Source organism: Triticum aestivum, chromosome 7A (assembly GCF_018294505.1).
Source record: "Triticum aestivum cultivar Chinese Spring chromosome 7A, IWGSC CS RefSeq v2.1, whole genome shotgun sequence".
Classification (NCBI taxonomy): Eukaryota; Viridiplantae; Streptophyta; class Magnoliopsida; order Poales; family Poaceae; genus Triticum; species Triticum aestivum.
In genome coordinates, this window is record NC_057812.1 from 300,705,166 (window position 1) to 300,712,868 (window position 7,703).

General features: G+C 44.8%; 1 long non-coding RNA gene across 1 annotated transcript; it reads left to right on the forward strand.

Annotated features, from left to right (window-relative positions):
* Nucleotides 1-3,540: 3,540 nt before the first annotated feature.
* LOC123154507 (uncharacterized) lies at nucleotides 3,541-7,500 on the forward strand. Its single transcript, XR_006476873.1, has 3 exons — nucleotides 3,541-5,054; nucleotides 6,318-6,449; nucleotides 7,167-7,500. It is a non-coding gene; the product is annotated as an uncharacterized lncRNA (long non-coding RNA).
* Nucleotides 7,501-7,703: the final 203 nt, after the last annotated feature.

Below are 7,703 nucleotides of genomic sequence, written 5' to 3' on the forward strand. Positions count from 1 at the left end.
TATATATTTGTGCGGCGATTATACGATCACTAGCTCATCGTAGAGCACCGTATTGCACCCTACTGATCGGCCACATAGTCGACGTGGCACTTTGTTGACTGGTTAAATTGTCACCTGGTTTCTGGGTCCCACCTGTCAGTTGGCAGAGCAAAGAAATCAGTTAAACAAAACTTTACACAGGCGCGACACGAGTCCAACCCTTGCGCGCGAACCGCCCTGGCTGTGTGTGTGAGTGCATGCACGTGTCCTCCCTCGGTCTTCCAACAAAGAGTGTACATCGTCTATAAAACAAAGAGTGTAGTACATGATGTACATCGACACTTCCAATGCATTTAGCCTTCAATCTAAATCGATACTGATTGACTAATGCACCAACTTGTGCTGTAGGTATAGGCTACATGTCTATCCTTAATTACAGCATGCAACGGCCTTCATTTAATCCTCTTATCTCAATGGTCGCATGCACACATAAGTCTGCTACTTTTGGGTGTTAATTATGCCCTGGTCAATGTGTAAATATATAAATGTACAGTCTTTCACGGGCGTAGGGAGTAGGTTGAGCACTTGAGCGTGAGCGTGTGTGTTGCGTGGTGTGTTGTGTGCTGCATGGATGCGTGAGTGTTGCGTGCGTCCATGTGTACGTGTGAGTGTTGCATGTTGCATGCATGCATGCATGGGGCTTACTCCCTCCCATTGACATGTTCATATTTCAAGCTTCCTTTGTTCCCTCCATATGGTGATACTCCCTCTGTTTCCAAATAGTACGAAGTAAAAGCCTCCCTCTGTTCCCAAATACGGAGTATTTGTCTTTCTACAGATTTCAAGAAGTGACTACGTACGGAGCAAAATGAGTGAAGTGAGCGTAGAGGCATAGGGATACTGTACAAAGGAAGTCCTCGCGATCCATTATTCCCCATCTCGGTCAGAGAGAACTATTCAACTAGTCTTCGTAGTGAAGTGACAATACACGCTGCAGCAGATGGGACACGTAATTAATAAGCTGAACCAGCATGTTGGTGCTACTAAATCAGCCTTACCCAGTACTGCCATCATGTTTGCCAGTAGAGCACGCTTCCGCAAATACGCCTACGCACCTCTGTCATCCATTAACTGACATATGGGCCCTATTGTGGTAGACCCACATGTCATTGGTGTAACTATTTACACTCCGAAGGAAGGTATATCCTGGTAGTAGTACTAGTAGAATTGAGATTGAATGCACTTTCTTCCCCGTCTTCCACTCTTCTTCCTCCTCTCTTCTTCTTCCTCCTCTCTTCCCCATCATCGGCCGCACACCATTTACCCCCGCTCACTGCTCGCCCGCCCGCGCCATCTTCCTTGGTAGCTCACGCGTACCATATCCCCACGCTCACTGCTCGACCACACGAGGAGAAGCTTCTTTGCTCGCCCGCCCGAATCCACTTCCCCGCTGGCTCGCAGGCACCGAAAACCCCAATGGCAGAACCGACTGACACGCAGAGCCGCGATTGGAATCCCTCCCCGATGTTCTTTGGAGCAGATCTATAGTCGTATGGACCTACTCAGCAACGTCCGTCAGGCCGCATGCTCGGTGTCTTTGTATCGTCTACTCGTCTGCAACTGGTCGGCTCTTTTCAAGACACCCTGCTTGCTGATGCCCGATCCTCGCAGGTGGCCCAGACACCGACTTCATGATCCTACGGAGGTTGTCGTGGTGCCCCTCGACATGCTACCACTACCCGTCCACCTGTCCTTCATGCGCGGCCACTACTGGGCGGGCATGAAGGCCAACTGGATCATCCTCATCCACCACACCGGTAGTCCATGGCGTCTCGTGGATATCTACACCCAGCGAGAGATCACCCTTCCATCGTTGGATACCGCCGCCATCGAGCCTCGCGACCCGTCGGACACTCCTGCCTACTACGCACGAGACGCGTCAAGCTTTTGGCTCGACCTCTGTTTGCAGAAAGTTGTAATCTGCGAAGTGCCCACACCATCAGAAGACTACATGGATTACAAGCTCATTGCCTTGTTCAACATGGGATTAGTCTATCTGGAATTCGGTCGCCATACATGGTTATGGCTCATCATCAATCCTATTGAGGCAACATTTTTGTCTGATGATATAGTGCACGATGGCATCGTTTACGCGGTCGACGCACAGATTGGCTGCCTATACAAGTGGAATCTATCGTCATGTAATTTTTCTATCTCATCTCATCTTTACCTTATGAATACGACTGCCTGTTCATTTGTTACAAATTTAGAATGCATAGCATGTCTATAACCACATCATTGCCATATGTTCCTCTCATTTCCTAGATTTTTACGACCACACATGTTATTGTTAGAGTTGATATGAGAACAATTGGCATCTAATGATTGTTAGAATACATATTATGAGCATAACATCATGATTGCTATATGTTACTCTCGTTTACAAATTTTTTATAACAACGCATGTTATTGCTTAGAGTTGATATGAGAACAGTAGTAGTAAGTGCTATGGTAGAATATGAGTAGGCGCTGTCATAGCTGTTTTTCTCTCATTGTTACATGATGTTTGAACCATGACATATTGCTAGAATATGAAAGCCATTGGCTTATTTTTTTAACTTGGGGTATGATTATGACCACGGCATTGCAATTCTCTGTCTATGATATGTGTCGCTGTTATAATAATCTTAATTCCATACATACTCTGAACATGATTGTTTATTTTTGTCCTTTTGGTCTCCAATTTGAATTGTTGCAGCAGACACAAATGCGCTGGCCTTCATGATTCCAGGACCTGGAATCATACCAACCAATGGGTGGTGGTTTATCGCTCGTTCAGCTGACGGCGGTCATTTGATGCTCATTCGCACGTACCAAATTGACCAAACCATTACATCAAACCACATGCAGTACAATGCGTGGGGCGTTCGTGACATTGATGGCTATGGCTGCTTCGTGTTCGAGAAAGATCCCACCTCCGTTGGGCCAGGCGTATTCAACTAGAGGCGGGTTTACAGCCTCGACAACCACTCCTTGTTCCCCAGGTTCAATTATCCGATCATCCAACCAATCATCAATCATATCACTGACGATGATTACTGTGCTATGCAACTTCCATTCGTGAGGGGGGCTATGTTTACACATCATACCATGGGTTTCATGAATCATCATATCCAGAGATTCGTCGACACAACTTGTTGCTAGATAATCTTCAGTGTGTGAAAGGCATCAAGCTTCCATGCGATGGATGGCTTTTGCAAACCCGAAATGCGGCGATGTGGTTCATGCCAACAGCAAATATGCACAACTTGATTCGTGCTGATATCTAGACTGAGCCATGTATTCTGCTGTTGTAGCACGACCCTCTTTTGTTGGATATTATGTACTATTGTTAGTTTGAAGCACTCCTCTGGTTTGAAGGATAGATACCTTCCTGGGATCAAGTGCATCCTAACTCACCTGCATAGAATGTACTGATAATAATGATGAAGATGTTGTGTAGAAGCCATATATATTCTGCTACCCTCAGTCCCTATAAGGGCGCGACGTGCACACCACAGTAGAAACTCCCGACCCGCCCCCAACCTAATCCCGCCTCCTACCGCCGGAGGCAGCCGTCGTGGGCGAGCGAGTGACGGCAGCAGCCGGAGCGAGGGAGCCCACGGCGCCGTGACGGGTCGCTGCTCCGACCCACGCGCTGCCGTCGGCCGGCCGTCTGCCCGCTCCCCGCCTCCAACCTTCGGCGCCGCGCTGCACCCCCCCCACCTTCCACATCCGGCGACCCACCGCGCCCCCCACCCAACTCCCTCCCCAGTGACGCACCGCTGCCCGGCTCCCTCCCCGGCGACGCGCCTCCAGACTCCTTTCCCTACTAATGTACGATGCATGACCCGAGCGCCTGACTGCCGCATATGAGGTTGCGCACCGCCGCCGGCCCAACCGTCCCCGTCAGGATCCCCCGCCTCCCACTGTGGCTCCTCACCGCCACCATGGGATCCTAGCCGGCAGGCTCCGTCGAGCGCCCCGTGCCCGGCCGCCTCGCTTCCATCACCGGTCGTCGCCCCTCCATCATGCCTCCTCCCACAAACCCAATCCAGATCCAGCGACCTCCACCAGGATGCACGTCGGTCTCGCCGTGGTCACATCGGCAGTTCAACTGGTCCCTCCATGGCCGGTCACTCAAAGTGCTACGTATAAGGTCACCCCATGCTCTACCCTTGGGCCTGGCTCAGCTTTCTCCCTCCCATCCTATATCTCATCTACCTACTTGTCCTGCTCTGTTTCCCTCTCCTGAACTGTGGATCATGCATCAACTCTCTCGCTATGTGGTGTTCTTGCTCCCTCTCTCGTAGCTACAACATGGTCACACACTAGCTAAATGGATCCAAAAAATGATTATGGATAATTGTTGTTCTGATCTCTAGTTTCTATGAACTGATGGGTAAGATTCTCTCTCTCATGCTCTCTCTCTCTCTCCTCATCCTTTGTAGTTTGTGTGAAGTGATAGTTTAGACTCGATGAAATCCGTTGTTTGTAGTTTGTGTGTACTGATAGTTGAGACTATGAATTCCATGCTTTGTAGTTTGTATGAACTGATAGTTAAGACTCGATGAACTCCATGCTTTGTAGTTTGTGTGAACTGATAGTTGAGACCTTGAAGAGTTGTCCATCTCGACTCGGTGAACTCATAGCTGATAGTTTTGTGAAGTGAAAATTCCTTTTCAAGTTCTTGTGGTATTTGATACTTTGTGAGCTGATAGCTGATACTTTGAGATGGATGTATTATCAGGCATGAAAATGATGTCAAATATGTGCAGTTTAATGGATGAGTCTTATCTAGATCCTTTTAATCTGAAGGTAGTTGCACCACTAAGGAAAGTAAAAAACCAGTATTTTCTATAGACAAGAAATGGGCATTTGGATCAGTAATCGTCCATTACTAGAGGTGTTTGTCACTTGACCATTTTCCATAACTAGTTTCAATTCATGGACTACCGGCACTTGCAAAATCAAAGAGGCTGACCATATCAAAGTGCCCAAAGTTGAAGCAAAGGAGATGAGATGCTACAAAAAAGGTACACATGCCAATAGTAGTTTTACCTTCCAGCCTTTACTCCGCTCTTGTCTAAAGTTTCTAAAAGAAAATCATTAACTTGAAACTCCCCACCTCTTCAACAGGTCTAGCCATAGCTGCAGGCAGTAGAGGATAAAAAATGCATGGATTAATTGGAACAAATCACACATAGGCTATGGGCTACGGATCACACACACATATTAGCAAAAATGAGCTATAGATTAGATTGATTGATACCTCCTAGTGTAGTATTTCTGTAACTGTATTTGGTCTGCACTTATAGGATTTAGGGAAGTACTGCAAAAATGTCTTGCATTAGTTACAGAGGTAGTATCTGATAAACAACATCAGTTCTCATATAAAAATAAAAAAGGTGTCTTAACTCCACCTTGCAAAACAACATTAGTTCTGTACAAAACAACAATCTCTCACACACAGTACAATAACTTGTTACTTCTATGGAGGCATGGTGCTCACTATATTCTCTCAACCTTGATTGTCTTGCAGTGCTTATAGGCTTAATTGTGAATAGAACACTTTATTTCTTTTTTTATACTCAGAAGAAACCTTGTGAACGTTCAGATCAGGGAAACATGAGGGCTCACCAACAAAAGCCACTAAAAATTATAGAAATTTATAGGGGTGGGTGAAGTACAAGAATACAAAAAGTTAAGAGTTGAGAAAGCGAAAAAGTTCAGAGGCCTCTTCCATTCACAAACGCACGCCTCTGGCTACTTGAGACGCGTCAGCGTCATCACCCATCCAAAAACGTAGTGCCTATCAAGCTGCTTTGTCAGAAGCTTGCATCGATAGTTAACCCGGTACTATTACTGTTACCTACTATTTATGCTAATGTTGTACTTTTGCTCTTGCTTATTAAGGCCTGCATCGATAGTTAATCTTGAATTGGATGCGTTATTCTATGTTAGGTGAATGAAGCCTCGGGGCCAGGGGTCACCTGCACTACAGAATACAAGTGTTTGCAGTTTGCTCACTAGAAAGTTGAATGAGACTACATCATTATTACTCAAAAAACATTTTTTAGAATTGTTCTTTGTGTCCGTGGCAAAAAATATATTTTTTGGTTAATGCAATCCTCCCGTGGAAGCACTAAAACACCTGCATGTTTTAGTGTACATGCTTAAACTGCACTAATTTTGGTGTGCATGTGTTTTAAAAAAACACCTATTACACATTTCTTGTTGAAAGTCGGTGTCTTTGCTTGATTGTTTTTGCTTACAGAAATGAAATTTATTGGTTACAGGTTTCCTTTTTCATCCGTCCCTCTGATTGTTTTGGAAAACAGAGATGGGAGCAACCTGCAATTTGTGCTGCATGTTCACTAAAAAAGTTTGGATCCTGACCAGATTATTCTCAAGAAAATTCTTTTGATGTGGTAAGCTTGGTAGCATAATTTACTAGGCAGGAATATATGCAACTTGTACATTTCTTGACTGCCAATAATTACTTAGGTCCACATAGTTTCAGAACCGAATGTCAGAAAAATGATGCCTTTTCAGTTACTATACATTACTTGGCATTTGAGCCCTCACTATTGTCAAAATGTCAAAGCTAGTGTAATCCCTGTTGAGATGCTACTCTTCTGAATTTTGGTTCCCACAACCAAGTCTGGTGGCTTAGATATTTATTTTCAACAAGTACTGATAATAAAAACTAAAAGGTCACCCATCACAAAAGTTCACATAGCATTATACTTGTTCGCGTAGTATTGTCTAGCAAGTACACAAGTCATGCTCGTCTAGTAAGTACAGAAGTCATGCTCTTATTCCACATCATGCAAGTTAAACTATATATTCCCCAAGGATGTCGCCCTCAGTCCGACTATTGCCGCTGCTTCAAAACAGAGAAATTTGATTCGACCAGTAAGTTATTAGCTGACTTCATTTTTATAGTTAATGGGCTCATTAACAACCTCATTTTTTGAACTGATTAATAGTCGTTACTAAATGCTAGATTATTTGGACTGATTGATAGTACACAAAATGGTTAGCAAAAACTTATTTTTGATTATTTAATTACTGGTAGTCAATCAAGGCATGGACGAGATTCTCTTTTGAACTGAAACCTGTATTGTATTTTTGAACTGATGCAGGATAGAGAAAAAGAAAATGAAGAGAATGATTACCGTCTCATTTGCCTCGATTTACTATAAAGAACACATGTGACAGTAAGTCCAGGTATTACTACACGTGGAGTATGAAAAATACTTTTACTGAGAGTTCACTTAAATCCTGCATGGCTACTAGCCATTGGAACTCTTTTGATTTTTCTATAGATCTTGCTCTGGCGGCGTGTTCGGGTATTTTGGACTTCAGATTTGGAGTACCACTTATCTGTCGCAACCTTTCATCATTCACTTAAAACATTCGATTGATCATACATTGAGTACCATATAACTGGAATAACCGATGCAAGTCGAAGTAGGATTGGCCGGTGCTGCCGGCTGGCGTCAAGTTCGATCCCACGGATTAGGAGCTGATCGAGCACCTTGAGGCCAAAGTGAGTGCTGACAGCGCGAGATTTTAGTCTCTCATCGATCTGTTCATACCAACCATCGACAGCGAGCACGGCACATGTTACACCCAACCTAAGAAACTTCCAGGTAAGACACCGATCGGCCGTCTACTTG